A 19,719-nucleotide genomic window follows, 5' to 3' on the forward strand; every position below is an offset into this window, starting at 1 on the left:
ATGGATGTATTAGCTGGACAGAAAACAAGTGGATGTAAGAGTGGTAATCACACTGGAATGTCTGGTGCTCTTGAAATATAAAGAGTCAAGGAATGTATTTTTCAAAAGATATGTTGAATCTTACAAAATAAGAATATGTAGCAGTTTGATAGAGTTTCCAAATATTGGGCATGCCAGCTGTTTGAAGAAGATCATTGTTAATCACTGTCAAATCTTGAAAGATGTGCTAACTATTAAAAGTTTGAACGGATTGGTAAGGATCTAGATTGTGTATTGTCCAAAGCTAGAGAGTATTAAAGTTATTGACCTATTGAAAAGATTGAAGAGAACCTTCATTAACCAATGCCCAAAGTGGAGGGTGAGTTTTTCTTTGAAGAGGTTGAGGAGTGTCTTTATTGGGAATTGCCTAAGGCTGCAGAGTATACAAGACATTGAATTTTTAACAAGCCTGGAAAGCTTTGTCATTACCAGATGTCCCTAGTTGTGGTAGGCACCAGGTTTTGAAAGATTGGAAGGACTAAAGAAGATGATTATTACAGATACTCTTATAGCAAGTTGTGTTGAAAGATTACATAGATTGTCATGGAAGCTACACATTTCAGGGCTTTTCAGGATAGATCAATTATGTTCGGGTAGATAGAGTTAGTAGCTAGAAGAATCAGTGATTGAATATGTATACATTCTTAGGAATTCTAGCTAAAAGTCTTGCTTTTGAATGTCTTCTTTGTATAGGTTAATTTTCTTGAGGTTAATTAACCTTCCAAAATTATGTATTTTGGAGGTGGTTATTAACCACGAAGATGTAGTTACTAACCTCTATGTCTATATAAGGACATCTTTTGCATTGTAAAGGGGACTTTTTGGTTGGAAAAATAAGGGAACACTATGTTGAAATTTTGATCTAGGGATAAATTTTGGAAAGTATGTACACTTTTTATCTCTGAATTGAAAAATCTCTATTGTTTTTCTTGGTGCAAGGAAATGAAATGAGATCTGCTTTACGTTTCTTATTTTAAAATCCAAATTGTTATACGTTGTAGTGGACATTCTCATGGTGCTATGCGAGTGTTTACGGATGATAATGAATGTGCTTAATAATACAGGTTGCTTTCAAGTGTAGTTCTTGAGCACCTTTGTTATCGATCTTGTTAACCAAAGAAGGTTGTGAGGGCGTGTGGTGCATTCGTCTTCCACGACTTTGTCTTGAACTTTGAAGTTTTAGATTCTTTAATCGAAAAACCTTTTAAAAATTATATCATACGAGGGAGCTGCCCCTCAAAACGCAGAGGAAGGCTGCATACCAAGGGCCTATCCAACTGTTGTGAACGGTTTGCCAAACATTCCGTTGGGCAATTCTACTATGACAAATCTATTTACCAACAAGGTCGAAAAAGGTTTAGATGTTGGACTACAATGGAGTTAATTGTTAGAGGGGTTTAAGGTTCAGATAACCATAGGTACAATGAAGCTAGATGCAAGATCACCATTGATAATTAACATGGTTATGACTTAGTTTGATCATTATGTCAAAGAGATTATTTGAGTGAACTGAAAGTCTCTTAGTAATCCATTAATAAAATTGAATGACTAATCCATATAATAGAGTCATACTCTATCAATTTGTTATAATGATACAATTTAATTACGAGTAATATACCACTAACCCTAAAGATGATCTAATTGGCTTGACCCTTTCATTAACTTGATAACTTGAACGATATTACCAATTAATTCATTTAACGTTAAGAAGATTTGAAACTCTAGAAGATTGATTAAATTTAACTATTTCATGCATGCTAACTACATTTAAAACTTGTATCCAAAATCTGATCTAACTTATTAACTTATCATTTACAATTGAAATTGATGTCTAGAATAATTTCAATAATCTATAATTTAATTTGAACTTCATTTGAAAGTATCATAAATTTAAATCCACCTTAATAAAGCCCATATTAAAATCAATCTAACAATGCTCACGATAGTATAAAACTAATTAATAAAACATTAAAATTATTATAATTAAAGAATACTAGTTTCAAGTTAAACTTTTTAAATTAAAACTAATTTTAATATTCTAATATCTAAATCAATATTTAATATTAACATCATTACTTAACATAAATATGATACATTACCTCTTAATACTATCAAGATTACAAATCTAGTTGATAGATTAATGCCATTCTTAATTTAAAATTAAATATAAATATAGATTCTAATTAATATTTATTTAACCTTCCTAAACATTCTAACTATAACTTTACATCTTACACTAACAATTAACAAAAATAACAAACATAACATAATACTACCCTATGCTTTCTAACTAACACTACAAATTAGACTAAAAAAAAATGTATTAACAAACAACCTACATTATATAATTAGATATACATTAACAAACAAATTACACTTACCCAAAAACAAAAAAAAACAATTTAATAACAATACATATCATTACCACCCACCCCCCCCTCCCCAACCCCCCCGCTAAACCTAGGACCAACCCCCCTGCTAAACCTAGGACCTACCCCCCCCTGTACCCAACATAGGATATGCCCATGCACTGCCCAAGGCCTATGCATGGCAGGCCTGTCCCCTATCCTTGCATGGGGGACATGTCATGCAGGGACCTATGATTGGAGAAGGGCAAGGGAGTTATGTTATACATTTCATTTTTTTAAACAAACTTTATTCCCCTCCCTAAGCAATACAAAGTCAACGCATGAAGTGGGGGGGGGGGGAATATGGTGGGTGCATTGGGTAGTTTATTTTTAATATTTAAAACACCTTTCTTGCCCTCTCCACATTCGATTTGACATTTTTACTTGGGGGGGGGGGATTTAATTTAGAGGTTAAGTTTGGGGTTTTTTTATTATTATTAAAATAAATGGAAATGATGGCCTAAGCAAGTACCCTACCCCCTTAGCCATTAGGAGTTAAATGCAAAAGTTTTGTAGTTGAGATATATCAACAAGAAGCCCAATAAAATATTTTAATTTCAAATGTAATTAATTTATATATATTATTTAAAGATTCAATATTGGTTTTTAATTGCAATCCAAAAGGATAATATAGAGAATATTCTCTATGACTTGGGGGAATTAAAATTTTTTCCATACATTTTTTAGAGAGGTTTTTAACTCTTGGAGATACACATTCTCTTCAGAAGCCAATTTTGTCTAAGAGTTGACATGAATTTTTTCTTGCCACACACACACACACACACACACACACACACACATATATGTATATATGTATGTATGTATGTATGTATGTATGTATGTATATGTATATATACACACACATATATATAGATATATATACATATATATAGATATATATAGATATATATAGATATATATACATATATATATATATATATATACATATACATATATACATATACATATACATATACATATACATATATAGTTATACTAAGAGTGACTTCTAACCAAATGACCACATTGATTCCTTCAACAAACATACCAATACAAAGAAGTGCATAAGGTTATATTTTGTCTTTCTCTCCTATTAATTGTGTTTTATAAATCATCACATAGCAAGGTATATGTTCCTTTATAATTAGAATTCATGGTGATGCATAATTCTTAATCAAATTTTGATTGTGTCAATTATGAATTTTAACAATAAGAGAGATAACTTTGTAATCACAATGTAGGATTTTTATTTCCTCTTAATACCTAAACATCAAATTGGCAACTTCAACATATCAAATTGTTTTTCATTAACATAATTGAAAACTTGAAAATTCATAATTCAAGACATTATCTATCATTCTATTTTCTCACATACATATGCAAAATTTGAAATCATATGAGAGCAATACAAGGAGATTTTCATAGTTTTTTTTTTCTTTCTCTATTATTCATCCTGGTTCAAGGCTCCATCGAGAAAGAACCAGTAAAAAAATTTGACGTCTTTGCCAATACATCAAAGTTTATAATACAATTTTACAAATATTACAATTCAATTGAATTCTCTTCAAGGGATTTCACAAGAGATCTTTACCAAAGTCTTCAATGCATCAAGGAAACCATTGGGGAGACAAGAACCAACATGGATTTAAGACAACACAATAAGATGAACAATTCAAGAATGCATTCCCAACCCAGTTTTGCACAATAGGTTCAACAATGAACCAAAATAGGGGGGAGGTGGATTTTCTCAATAGGATATGTAGATCACCATACCATAACATAGTCTTTTTGGGGCTAAAATTTAAGAACTTTCGTTATTCTACAATTACCCTTTTGGGGCCAATATAACAAGGGTGTTCATTCCTTCTCTTCTTCAAGAATTCAATCTTTCATACAAGGTATGGGATGACAAGTATGGGCCCATACACCCTACCCTCTTTCCCTCCTCTCACCATGAGAGGAGACTCTACACTATTGAGGTCCAACTAAGGCCCTTCCCCCATACATGGGCACTTCTTCCCTATCTAAGGGTGAGTGATTCCAAAACAATCCCCATGAAATCTCCTCAAAACACAAAAAATCAAAGCAAGCATGAGAATAACATCAAAAGAAAAACAAGTTAAGATCCCTCCAAATCAACCCCAACATGCAAGCAAGCAATTTCAAAAACAACACAATGCCTTATACATGATTCAAGCAAGATTCAAGCATGACAAATGAAGAAAAAAATTCAAAGAAGTGAAGAACTCCTACCTTCACCAAAAGAGTTATGGAAAAATGGTGGTTTGAGAAGAGCTTTTCCTTTTCTTCCTTCAATCTTCCAACTTTCTCCAAAACTAGAGATTGGGTGACAAAAATGAAAACTACTCCAAAAATGCCTCTAAGTATGATCCTTAACTCAACTATACTTCAAGTAACCTCAAGATGGAGTTTGAGTCACCAACTCATGGAGGAGATAACCGATTTTCGCAATCAACCAAAAATAGGGATTTTGAGTGACCCTAAAAGTCAACTAAGGAGGCTAAAGGGGTGGAAAGTGCTCCCCACTCACATCCTTACCCCTAGGGTACTTAAATTTTTTTTTTAAAGCCTTAAGGACTTAATAGGAACAAATAAAACTAGGAGAATAATAAAACCAAATAACAATCTTTTAAAGATAGACAATGCAAAGATAGCACAAATGAACAAGGGGTTCAACTCTGTCTTTCCATCAGATTTCTTGGCTAAACTTCATGCACATTCATTTCACACATCAGAAGCTCAATGAACACACACACACATATAGATAAAACTATGCATCAAGAAATTCATGTAATTTAAAACATCCATTTTTCTACAATTCAATTATTCATCTTATTCTATTCATTAAAATTGGAAAAATTCAAACGGTTAGTTTTGCATTCATTCACTTTATCCTCATACATGTTCATAAAGTATTAAATGACAAAAACAAATATCTAAAAGTAAAGCATCATACATCATAAATAGCATAATAATGTTTAGCGCATCAAATAATGTTTTGACATATCGAGTCATGAGTATCAAAATAATAATGTATCATCAATGCTAGGATGGGTTGGGGCGAGGCCTCACAGTAATGCATGGTATACTATTTAGTCAACTTGATTGGTAGAATTTATGAGATATAACCCTAACAAAAAATTCTACAAGTGGATCTCTAATTGTGTCAATTTTCATGTCCCTTTTGTTCCACTTAGCTCCAGTGTACTTCTCTATGGCTTCTTTTGAATCACTCCTCAGGGTCTTTAACCATTCTAGAGTTGGGTACCCTATTACCCTATGTATGATTCTCTTTGAAAATTTAATAGTTCCATCCTCCAACCATAGGCATTCATCATGAATTCTACTCGACACTATTATTATCCATTCAATTTTGAAAATTGTGGAGAAATCTAGGGCATGGGTTAAGCCCTTCCTTTCAACAATCTAGAATTCCTCCTTTAATACCTCATTCTCAAAAAGTTTATCATAGGCTTGCCTAATCTCCATATCACATATTGCTCCAACTTTACAATTGTAATATTTTTTGACATCTTGTACCATTACAACCTTAGGTGGAATAATAGACAAAGCACTAGTAGGGTCATTTTTGTAAGTGACTTCAAGAATTGGTCTAAAATTTGGTTGTTTTACTTCCTTTCTAACCAACTGAACCTCAAAAATTTCCTTGTCCTTGGGATTCCTAGAGGTAGATACCATTTCTAAAAATGAGGGTTTCAAGATATAGAAATTTCGTAACTACATAGCTCGACACTTGAGTAAATACCTTAGATTGATGAAACAATGTTCAATCTTGGCTAGAATCTTTGTAAAAGCATTGATCTTTACTTGGGAACCATTTCTATGCTCTTTTTGCTCTCACTCTATGTTTGTAATGATGAGAAATGATCAAAAACTTGACCTTATACCCTTTATTACATAACATTTAATGCTTAGTGCATGTACAATTGTCCACTCAACTCCTTATGCAATTCTGCTTTACTCAACCTCCATTGATTTTCCAACACTTGACATCCACTGGAGTTTCCCTTACTCAGCTTTAATAAAAATTTCCTTTTACTTGGCAACTAGTACTAACTCAGCTTCTACTAACTTTGGTAGACAACTCGGCATATACTAGGATTTCACTTGGCATCTAAAGGAAACTTTTCTTACTCAACAACAATGTGAAAACTTTTGAGAACTTAACCTTGCAACTTTTTTTTCATGCTAATCTATATTGTTTTAGTGCTAACTCATTCTAGGAATTGACGTATGATAAAGTATTTAAATATCAGTCCCACATACTTTATTTCTTAGTTTGATGAAGTATGACCACTTGACCCTTTAGGTGAAGTGATCCCTTCATTTGATGTGTTGCTTCCATCTTTCTTCTTCCATGTCTTATTCATCTCTCCTCTAATGTGCTCAACATCTACCTTGCCTTTTCCCTTGCTTGAGTTTGAGTTAGGTGCCTTTGATCTTGTTGGACAATGCTTTCTTATATGACCAATATTCAAACAACAAAAGCATGTAGTCTGGCTTAACCATCTACTGTAGCTTCCACTAAAATGTGTTCTTATGCAATTTTCAGGGATGTGTCCATAATCTTGATAGTAGTGATAGCTATGTCTTGTGTTGTAATCCTAATTGTATGAATTTTGATGGCTTCTTCCTTTATTTGATGACCATGTGGACTTGGATCTACATTCAAAGGATTTGTGTCCAAACTATTGACAATTGCAGCAGTGTCCTTCAAATCTTGGTGCATGCATGGTCCTTGTCCTACATTCATGTGTCTGATGACCTTGTTTGTTACACTTGTAAAAATGGATCATGCTCTTTGGCTTAGCATTTTGACTAGCATTCTTGTTCCTACAAACATTAGTTATATTTCCTTTCTTACCACAATGATGACAAGTGGGTTTGGTGTTCTTGCCTTTGAAATTCCTTTCTTCAACAGTCTTAGATGACTCTACTTATTTAGTGTTTGTGTAGCCCAAGCCTAATGTGTCTTTCCTAGATCTAGGGGATCTGAATAGTTGCTCAAAGTACTTGATGACTTCATTTGGCTTGTTGAAGCTTTTAGTAAACTCCTCTCTTTTTAGGTCATTCTACAGTTGCTCATTTTACAATTTCAATGTCCTTAACATTCAAATCATGATTGTCATTCATCATTTGGATCAAGGTATCCAACTACAAGTTTGAGATCCTAGACAACTTTGTTGATTTTTCTTCCAATCTATTTGATAAAATTCTTTTATCTTCTTCAATCTTGACTTATCCTCAATGGCTTTCTTCTTTATTTTGGTTACTTCACATAGTAGTATTGCTTGTGATTCTTGCTCCAACTTGAGATTTCTAATCTCTTTAGCTTGTGCTCTATTCTTGTCCATAAAATCTACAATTGTTGCATCAAACTCATGTGAGTCACCATCTACAAATAACTTTGTGGTGTCAATTTCCTTGTATTTAGTGTCATTCTCAGCTATGGCAATCTCTTTCCTTCTCTTTAGTGAACTCCTCAAGACATTTTTGGCATCATCCAATTGTTGCAGTAAGAGGTGAATCTCAATCTCCTAATACTTAATGGTTTTTCCCAACTTGTAGACTTCCATCTCAAGATCTTTTCTCCAAGCTATAAGGCTTCTCTTGATGAGAACTTAGCTCTAATACCAATTGTTGGGAATTAATAAGTGGGAAGTATACTTCTGAGAGGGGGTGGTGAATTGGAGGTACTAAACTTTAACCAATAAAACTTTTATCTTTAAAATATTGTATGCATAAAAATATGAAAATAACATGTAAAGTAAATGCATCCAAATAAACACTTGACACCAGATATGATTACCCAAAAACCCTCCACTGAGAGGGTAAAACTAGGGTGCGGATGACACCCACAACTCTTCACTACTGGAGCAATAAAGTTCACCTATTAATGTTACATATTTTTGACCATTCTTATGATCTACCCTGTGAAAGGCCTACCCTATTAAAAGCTTACAAAGATTGTTAGATCCTACCCTATTAAAGGATTTTAACACTCTACCAAAAGTGTACTTGGCTAAAGCATTTACACACATTCACTTGGAATGTCACCCTATTAAAGACTTTATCTAATGGTTGTTAAACCTACCTATCTCTAGAGGATTTAATTCTACTAATACAATTGTTAGAAAGTATAGTAGAATGTTTGACTTGATTACTAATACAAACTCTTATGTTGATTTTGTGTTACTCAACACTTATTGATTATTGATGCTTGGTACATACTAAATTCTATATTTCTTGACACTTGAGCTTTTCTCAGCATCTATTAGTCACTTGGCATCTGAAAAATTGCTCAACACTATCTATTTGCTTGGCATCTAAATGACTTGGAACTTGTTGTATTTCTCTTTTGGCACATATTGTAACTTAGCATCTATATTATACTCAACATCAACTTAGAAAATTTCTTAAGTGTTTTGATATTCAATTTTCAAAACCAATCTAAGATCAACATAGGCATCCCCAAGAAATTCAATAGATGGTTGGTCATCCCATGTAATTTTCTCTTTATTTTTTACTACTATACCATGGACATCTCTTGTAAACAAATAGTGGGGGAGAGAGTTTCCTTGTTGTCCCCAAATATCTAAAACATTTCTAGTGAGAACACAATTCAAAAAATGTAAAGGCCATGTCTGGGGGTACATGGTTTTTAAAGCTGTCTTTTATCATTCTATATCATAAGCACAATTCACAACAAATTAATTCTAAATCATTTAGAGTGAGATTCATTACTAACCACTCAAAATTAAGTTTCAATCCACAATAGCTATGTTACCATAAAAAATCACCAATCACAGTGTCATGTTTGAGAGTATACAGTTTTTATATCTATCTTTAATCCTTCCATATCATAAGCACAACACACAAAAACTTAATTCTAAATAATTTAGAGTAAGATTCATTACCAACCACTCTAAATTAATTTTCAATCCACAAAAACTATGTTATCATAACCAGATCACCAATCTCAATCCCAAGAATCCTTTGTATTAATGAAAGTAAAAAAAAACCAAAGTAATAGCTATAAAACAATGGTTACCCTGAGACCCATCTCTCACCCCTTAGACATGTCTCAAATACTAGAGAAATCTCCAAATATTTCTTGATGCATAGGGTTCTTTTGGCTACCATCTCTTGCCAAATCTGAAGTCCCACAACTAGAAATTGACATCTCTTCTCATAAAACTTTGGGAAAAATGCAAAGGCAAAAATGAAGGCAAATAAATAAAATAAGCTTGGATAATATTTTGAGCTCTAATTTTGGATGATAGAAAAATCCATACAAAGCTATAATGATCGAATCTACTGACACTGTAGACTTTTTTAGAGAGAAAAAAATACTTGTATGACTAACTTCCTAGCATAGTTTAAAGGGACTTGCCTTTACTATTTACTATTCTAGAATGACTGATTTACTATTCTTATTTAAAAAATTCTATAATGATGTTTTCTGAAAATTATTAAATCATATTATAAAAAAATGTCATCTTTAAGTGCTCTCATCCCCCATTCCTCAAACATTTCTTCAAGGATTTTCTCTTCATTCATTTAAAGGTTTCTGATAGGAATAAAAGAATTCACACAAATAAGTATCTTGTGATTGAATTTTGAATTATTTTTTACTAGAAAATATGTATACTATTAGCATATATCTATACTAGCTCAACTCAAAGTAGTTGTAGCATTATATCATTATAGCCAATACTCAATTATTTTGCACCACCTAGTTGTCACTATTTTGAAACCATCAAACAAATCTGAGACCTATCCAAAATCATGGTGTGCATATGAAATAATTTTAATTAGAAAACCACCACAATTTAATAGACTTTACTCCATAAATTAAAATGGTTCCTCCCTTTTTATTCCAGAAACCCTTGCTATCACTAACTGAGAAAGCCTTTTTTTTTACTACATAGAGAAAATTGAACTGCTTTGACCTATTCAAATAATGACACCACATTTAGGCTAACTAATTAGCTAATATGGCATAATAATTTGACTAACACTTAGCACAAACAAAGCAAGCAACCAACTCAAACAAGTAGACAAAAAAGTAGCTAGCTCAACCAAGTAAGCACATAGGCAACTAGTTCAACCAAGTAAGCACACAGGTAGATAGCTCAACCTAGTTAGGTTAGAATCTAACAAATATAGCTTAAAGTATTTCATTCTAATTCTATTTCCAAAGCTTGAGATTTGACATAAATGAAAAAAAAGTCCAACAACCAACACACATATATGGTGTTCTAAATTTGCTGTAGTGTATCAAATTATATGATGTTTTTAAAGAAACCATCACATAATTTGCCTGAACAACTATGCAGTTGAATCTTAAATCACCTTATAGGATATTATAGTTACATGTGTCATAGACTCATAGTAGATCTTCATATCTAAAATGTGGGTCCATAAACAAGACACATAACTCGTTGACAGGATGCCTCAAAGAGATATGTCCCTATGTACTACACTTGCAACTTATGCATAAAATGGATTTATTGAAAAGGTTTTAAAAAATTTCAAGCAAATGCATATGGTAGGTATAAAGGTAAATTCAACATTTCCAGCACCCTCCTGCATGTGCCAATATGGGGTCTTTCAAACAAGGAATGGACATTCACCAAAGGATAAAGGAAGAGATTCTTGTAATCTACTCTAGAACACCCATCTGATCCCAAGTCATTCTTGGAACACCCCTTAAAATTTTAATGTAATTGGGATTCTTAGATAGGCATTCCTGTGATGGCTTGGGGATGTTGATATGCCCTACAATGCCTAGGGGTTACTAGATTTTCCTCAATCCTAAGGAATAATTGGTCATTGTAGTGGCATCTAAAATGAGACTAAGAAAGACATAAAAATAAAAGTTGCATAAATGATATCAATAGCCATGCAAGATTTGTTAGTACCTTATCACTCTTATCTAACATGTCAAATGATTAATGATGGCTATGAATTCCATGGCAACAATCCTTGCATGAGGAATTAGTAAAAACTCTAATGCTAATAGATCATTGAAATGTACTCTTGGGCATCCACACATGCATAGTAACACATGTATGCACAATGAAAATATTTACAATGTAATAGGAAGAGTGGATAGTAGAAGATGCTGACGTCCTTGAGTAATTCCATACTCAACACATGCTGCACCAACTCCAAAGAAGATTTTTCTATGTAATTATGTATACACATCTTGGTGAATTTCTATGTAACTATGCATAGTCATCTTTGTGCACTTCACCACTAACTAAGAAATGATCTATTGTGATTAAGATAGACCAAATTTTGGAAACAATATCTTCACAAATATTTTATTTGCCTATGCAAAGGGTAGTTAGAGAGAGTACACTCCCATAATATCATGTCCCTAATTATAAGTGTTAGGGTGTTTGAGCCACTTCTTAGCCTTGGGTGGGATCTTTCTCATATTTTCACATCTTTCTTTAACTCCCCACACCCTTGCAATCCCATTCTTTTCCTTTGGCATATCTTAAGCCTAATCTCCCCCTCTTGCATTGGGCATCTCCAAAGCCTAATTCTTGCTCTATCGCTCTACCTATCTAGGCCCTAAGGCCTTTTATTGTGTCCCACACCTTCAATTTCAGACTTCAAAAACTAAATAACAACATTCCAAATGAAATGACTTAAAAATCTCTATATTTGTTGGGATTTTTTTGTTTTCCAATTCTTGTTGCCTAGTATTGAGTCAAATCACCCTCACTGAGTCTAAGAAGAAGCTATTGAGTCTTGGAACTATGATATATATGATATGTATGCATAAATGTCTACATTTCTATTTAAGAATTGTCTTAAGTTGATTAAATTTTCTTTCAAAAACATTTTATAGGATGTTGTACACGCACTTCAAGCTCACTAAAATGAATTTGCAACTTACACAGTTGAAGATTTTAGCAAAGGAACATAAAATTTTATCCTTGTGAACTTCTAAGAAATTGATTACAATTTGAAATCATCCAAGTGAGAATTTAGATATATATTCACTAGAATTGAATTTTGTGCATAATGTTTGTGAAAACTTTGGTGATTGGAAGTGGCACTTGCAACTACATTTGACAAAATTTTACTCTGAATTATGCTTCGATGAATACCAATTTCCCAGACATGGAGGATAATAGAAAAGGTCGAAGATTTTTTACACCTACTAGCTGCATTTTCTTAAAAGATTCTAAGAACTTCACAAGAAAATCATTTTCAATGTATCTTATAATCATGTAAGAAGCAAGGAAACAAGAATTGATAAATGTCTCAGATAAAAAACTAATGGTACTATTATTCTAATTTCCAGTCTCTTCAATCTCTAAGTGACTGGAAGTTGGTTCTTCAACCTTCTGTACATAATCTGATGTCTCCTTTGATATTGAATTAGTTGAAACAAATGTTGGCACATCTTCCTGATTAATCTTATTGGTGACTCAATTTTCCCCTTGAAATCTAGAGAATCCATAGTGTCGCTAGAAAAATTCTATTCAACCACAACCTCAATCTTCACATTAGAATCATTAACCTTGAGTCCATGAATTGAATCAAGGGGGTTCCTTGCTTGTAAAGCCAAATGTAGTTGTGAGACAAAATGAAGCTCATGATGTAAGGCCTACATAAAAGAAGGAATGAGCATCGATCTTCAAAGGAAAAGTAAAACACCAAAGAAAAACCAATTTAGAGTTTGCAAAAAGTATATATTTTTAACTGATCATCTCTATCTTTAGTCTTAGTAATAATTGCTAGATTTTCAATATCCTAGAGTAGTTATTGACAACTTGATCAAGAGATTGTGAACTCTTGGAATGATTCTATTAGTTGTCTTCAAAATCACCCCTAATAGGAAATATCTAGTTAGAATGGTTTATATTGAAAGGATTAAGGCCATATAAAGGCACTTGAGGGTATAACTAATTGCTTCCACTAACTATTGTAGTCCTTTGGGCTGCCAATATCTAAGATTAAACTTCTAACCATTTTTGGAACTCTAGATGCATTGGAGTGGAACTCATTGCTACAAAATATTTCTAACATTCATTGTTACCCATACCTCTAGGAACATTATTTAGAAAAACAAGTCTTGCCATGTATGGTGGGGTACAAAAAATACCCTGGGGACTTGCTTAGTAAAAAATTATGCTGAGATGCCTTCTAATACATGTTTGAAGAAGCACCTTCTAACATCTACAAACACTTCCTATCAACATATAATAACCTATTTTCTAACTATCCTAATAAATTGAGCTTTCTAGGTGTAGCCCCAAAAATCCTAACTAGTAAATTTGGACCCAATTTGCGACCAATTTTGGTCAAATTTTGAACAAATTATAGGTTGGTTAGAATTTTGATGAATAAATTATAGGTTGGTCAAAATTTTGACGAGAAAAATAGCAATGAAACTTGGTTGAAAATTGGGTCCAAATGTACTAGGTACAAGAACATACCCAAGGGACTTGCTTAGTAAAAACATTATGTTGAGATTCCTTCTACTATACATGTTTTAAGAAGCACCTTCTAACATCTACAAACACTACCTATCAACATATAATAACCTATTTTCTAACTATCCTAATAAATTGAGCTTTCTAGGTGTAGCCCCAAAAGTCCTAACAAGATTTCAATACTTGTTTGAACAAAAAAATGAGGATGCACAAACATATATGTGGAATATAGGAAATTTTCCAAATAAGAATTTTTTTTTTACCAATTTATTGTGCTAGGCTAAGCTATAAAATATTCAAATGAACTCTCCTACAGGTGGTTAGTTGTAGCAACAACTTGAACTCTTTCTTGATGTTGAACCAAAAATTGATTTTCATTAAACCCTTGACCTAATGCATTTGAGGAGCCAAAATTTTCTTATAGCCCTATTAATCCATAATTGAAATAATGACACATCAAAAAGTGACAACTAAAAAACAACCATCAATTCAATAATTAGTAATAAAAGTGTGATTTCATGAAAGATGCAAACTGCCACCTTCTGTCCCAACACTTCGTTGTTCAGGGTGCACACCACACTCTGCTCTAGTTTTTATTGTTTCAAATTTTGGTGCAATAACTGGAGACATGCATGTAGGACATGTCTATTGCCTCTCGAGATAGGACCATAGACAATGTTCATGGAATAGATGGCTACAAGGTATCTCTTTTGCTGCAACCATTTCCTCTCAACATATAATGCATGTGGCACCACTTATGCATGTTAAGGTATTTTTGGGTTTTCATTCCCTCTAAAAAAATTTAAATCATCATATGCTAAACATATAACAACAATAAAAATTTCAATGAGAAAAAACCGAAAAGGTAACTCACAAGCTAAGTTCTTCAGCGATTGCATTTGGAAAATGATCATTCATGTTGGATGTAATTTTTTTGTATCTTATAAAGTCAGAATCGCTAGACTAGAAATTTAGACAACCATGTTGATAGAACTTCTTTCAAATCATACCAAGTATGCATTATTCATGCATATATTGTGCTCATTAGTTTTTTCAAGAAAATAACTTTTTGACAAATAATTTTACATTGCAACATCATTTATTGGCAAGGTGTATATAGAAATGTCTGATACAGACCAATAGATGCAATTTCTATTAAATATAGTCAATAATGATTAAACATTGTCAAGGAAAATGGATTTAGAAGTATATTATTATTATTATTTTGATGATTTAAGTGAGGTACATGTTTTTCTTCCTTTTCACTAAAATTACGAAGACTTACATAAAAATCCTGTGATGACCACGAGCAATGATTGACTAGATGAATTGTTTAAAAAACTTATGAATTGTCAACACCAATTAGCAACATTTGACTATAACATAGATTGTCAAAATACATAAAAAAGGATTGATTCTTCTTAAGTCCAAGTTTCAATAGGCTATTACATTTTTATCATAGTTGCCAATATTTTTAAAATATTGTCATTGATATTAAGGCATGAGGATTACGTATTTGATTAATTATGAATTTTAGGTATCATCGTCTTGCTTTTAATAAGTACTATGAGAGATTTTGTGTCTAGAAAGTCAATCAAGCATGTATTAAGGTCTTTTGGACCATTTTGGTGTTTATTATAATCATTTGAAGTCATTTTATAAGGCAAATAAGACAAATAACATTATATGACCAATTACAACCCGATAGGTCTATGTTGGTAGAAGGGGTCAAAAGTCAAGGGAAGGCATAGAAATAATATTTTTTAGTCAATTAAGACATATTTGGCACATATATGATATAATGGGGTGCATTGATTAGTTAGGATGTCAAAAAGTTGCAAACATTGCTTGACAACTTTTGCAACATTTGCAAAAGAAATGTTGTTAAGTGAAATCCAATTGAGCAACTGACTTAGGAATTGGTTGAATCAATTGTAACTAAGTTCAATGTGTTCAAACTTCAAATACCATCTTTTGGTCAAGGGTTAGGCATTATGTAATGATTAGAGCAAAGTTATTCAATAAGCATTCTATTTTTGCTATTTTTCCTATTATCTTTAGTTGATCAGAAAGCTAATACTCATAGCCATGGATTTATCATGCCCTACATCTATTTAGAGATCAATTTGTAACTGCTTTAACTTTGATTTGGTTGAATTTTTTAGTCCTACCGTGACTTTTGGATGAAGATCAATGTATTTCTTCCAAAACTACTTTAAAACCCTCATAGTAGGGGTTTGGAGATAAAACGGTTCATTGCTCCAATTTCCATTTTTGGAAAAATATGAAAATCCATTATTTCATAGCCTTTTGGATCTTTCAAATAACTTTCACCTCAAATCAAATGGATGTTTATTTAGAAATATATTTTATGCCCTTGCCTAATTGTTCAAGCATTTTTGTGTCTCTGTGTAGTTATTTCATTATTTTGAGTAATTTCTTGTATCATTTGAGGCCTCCAATGACTTGAATGGTCAAATAGAGTTATAACAAGTCTAAAAATACATAGTAGAGGTTGATTCAAGGACATTATATCTTCTAATCAAGTTGGGGCAACACATATCAAAACAAGGTGGAATAACTATGCCTGCTTAACCCACTTAGTCTATCAGCAATATGCTATAGATGGGAGAAATCCTATTTGCATTTAGTTTAAAAATTCACATGCCTTGTTTTCTGACACTTTATTAATTTAGTGATTTTTAATAACAAAAATTCTTTGTCAAAAGATTATGGTACACATAATGAACATACTATTGCTTCTACAAGGAAAAAATCTTCTTGAAGTGATTTGCTCTATGTCTTCGAGTTCATGTTGAACATTCACAACTCATTCCTCATGTGTGTCCCCTTATAAGTTATACTGATGATATTTTTAACCAAGCACTTTAACCATATCAAAGACATTAAAAAAATTGACATCCTCACTATTTGATGCATATGGGCAAAGATGGATGAGTGCTTATCTCGATTATGTTAAACTCTAGCCAAACCAGATCTTTACCAACCCTTCATTTGAATTAATGTATTTGAATGGTATGGACATCATTCAATTCAACTAGCAAACATAGAGAACATGTTCTCTTTGTGTACTTACACTTTGCAAAATTTAGTAGAGCACTTTTGTTTTTGGTGATAGATATCAACACTTGAGAAGCTCTTCATACTGCTTGTTTAAATTGTTACAACTCATAGATTGTATTATCTTTAAATTATCACATTATATTATCAATAACTCTCCCATATTTGAATAAATATCCATTCTTTTAACTTTCACAGCTTCCTCCATTATCCATGCCTTTGAGTATTTGAATTGTGCCTTTGAAGTTAAATATTTTAAAACCCAATTAGAGGTATGAGAGAGAACTTGACAACACTTCATGTTTTATTTGATTTCAAAACTTCTTATGAAACCTATCCCATGCATTTAATCTATATGTATTAATGGTAATAATGGGTTATCATAGGGTATTTTTGAAATTGAAATCATGTATTCGGTAGGTAAAAATGTGATGTACTAAATTTTATTTATAGGACTTGATATTCTTTCTATATTACTAGATTTTATATATTTTGGTGAGATATTTAGAATCAACACAACCACCTATAGCCCCATCATAAGTTTTGAATAGTGGCATCAAAGTCCAAAAATGCTCAAATTATTGTGGTAATCCCTACCTTCATTGTGATTATAGATATGAAGGAATCTCAACAACACAAAAGACTAGCCTTGCTTCAGATTTTGTGCAGTCAAAGAAACTGTTGGAAGTTCTTGGCTTAGTTATTTCCATTTCATTTGAGGATCCAATGTGCTCATCCATCAGGGAACATTCATCAACAACTGATGAGGTAATTCATTTATTCAGACAAACCTATTTTGACTTCTTTCTTTGAATGTGAGGAAATTTGTTTTGTTCTTTAATTGATTGACACAAATAGTTTGATGGAGAATTTTCATTTTCTTTGCTTAATTATTTTGCAAATAAAAATTTTATGTGAAAATTTGCAAGTTCTAGGGAAACACATCTTTATGCATATACTGAAGCATGTTTCTCTTTTCATGGTTCTTACTAAAATTTTAACCTCTTATTATGTTTTTCAAGTGCATTCTATAGATATTAATTCATATATAATAGAATTAAAGGCGAGTTTCCCCTTTTAACTATGCCACCAATTATGGATAACATTGTATAAAATTTTGCAGTTCAAAATTTAAGGAACATATGCAATATTGCATGAATCATCTAGAAGAGATCAACAAGCTTGCAAAAGTAAAGATCTAGGTTTTTGAAGTGAAGGGTGTTATGATGGAAAATATTGAGAAGGTAAGCCTACTTGGTCGAACATAATATGGTATAGATATGATTTTAAAGTCTATTTTTCAAAATGTTAGGAAATTGTTGGTTGCATGAGTTGTGACATTTTCTTTTGTAGTTATGTGGTTTTGTATTTTTTAATATTGATACAATATTTTTAAAGCACACAAAATATGTGCTAGGAACACAAATATTGCCAAAGAATAATATTTAGAAGAACACCATGGAAATCACTAGTAAAAACTAGAACTAAATTACTAGCCTAGGTATGGGAATTTTGGTATGTCTGTAGGGTAATTTTTTTTGGAGGGTTTGGGCACATCTAGACACCAAAATTGTAAAATATATATAAGCCAATATAGAGCATATAAAGTATAGTTATTACCTTTTCTTATTCTCCTTGTGCTCTCTTTTATCTTGATGATGGATCACAAAGTTTTATTTGAAATGTTGATACAAAATTTTTCACACAATGGCATCCAAAAACAATAGCTAGATATTTCATTGATTGTTGAGATTTGTTAGCATTAAGATCACAAAAGTCTGAATATCTATGTGAGATACATATACTATAAATGAATTCAGAGGGCATAAAAATATATCCCACATAGAATACAACATCTTCAATCTCTATGTAGGAAAACATCAAGATAAAGATACACTAATTATATCTATAACTAAGTATAAATCACTAAATAAATGCTTGGGATCAACTCAAAAGATAAGAACCAAGACAATGTAGAAAGTTACACATTTTATGATCATTCTTTAAAGGTTGTTAGCTCAATGGAAGAGCACTTTCTTTACAAGCAGATGGATGGTGATTTGGTTCCATCATGTCCTATTATGACCAAATATACTATTAAATATGCTACTAATATACTACTAAATATGTGACTAGCCACATGATTAAATATATTGCTAAAACAACCACTAATTCAATTACTAAATATACTACTAAATATACCACTACATATACTACTAAATATACCACTAAATCAATCATCAAAATTAGTGATCAAATAAATGTCTAAAATTTCTTAGTAGTGTTATAAATGATTGGATATTAGCTACTATTATTCATGTGACTAAGTTTAGTCACATATATGCAAATTTTAGTGGTTTTTTTAGTCACATATTGTTGTTTTTGTACTAGTTCATTGACAACTTCTTTGATTCTTGTACAATATTATACTATGTTCTCACCTTTTATCATTCTCATTTCGTAAAACTTACCTATCAAAATTTATGGTTTTTCTCTTAAGACATTATCATCTCCTCCATAAATGGTCTTTAGCTTATTCCACATTTCCTTTGTATTGTTACATTCTTTTAGGTCATCAAACTTAGCATAGCTTAGGGTTGAAGAAATCTCAAACATTGACTAGTTATGTTCTATCTTTTCTTTCAGTTGTTGAGCAATCAAAGGGACTACTGTTATGTCCACATATGCAT

At 32.0% G+C, this 19,719-nt stretch overlaps 1 pseudogene; it reads right to left on the reverse strand.

Moving 5' to 3' along the window:
• Positions 1-12,802: 12,802 nt before the first annotated feature.
• LOC149553522 (uncharacterized) overlaps positions 12,803-19,719 on the reverse strand; it is a 32,189-nt pseudogene continuing 25,272 nt past the window's right edge.

This window comes from Cupressus sempervirens, chromosome 6, assembly GCF_028749045.1.
Source record: "Cupressus sempervirens isolate cs-2001-9-10 chromosome 6, ASM2874904v1, whole genome shotgun sequence".
NCBI lineage: Eukaryota > Viridiplantae > Streptophyta > Pinopsida > Cupressales > Cupressaceae > Cupressus > Cupressus sempervirens.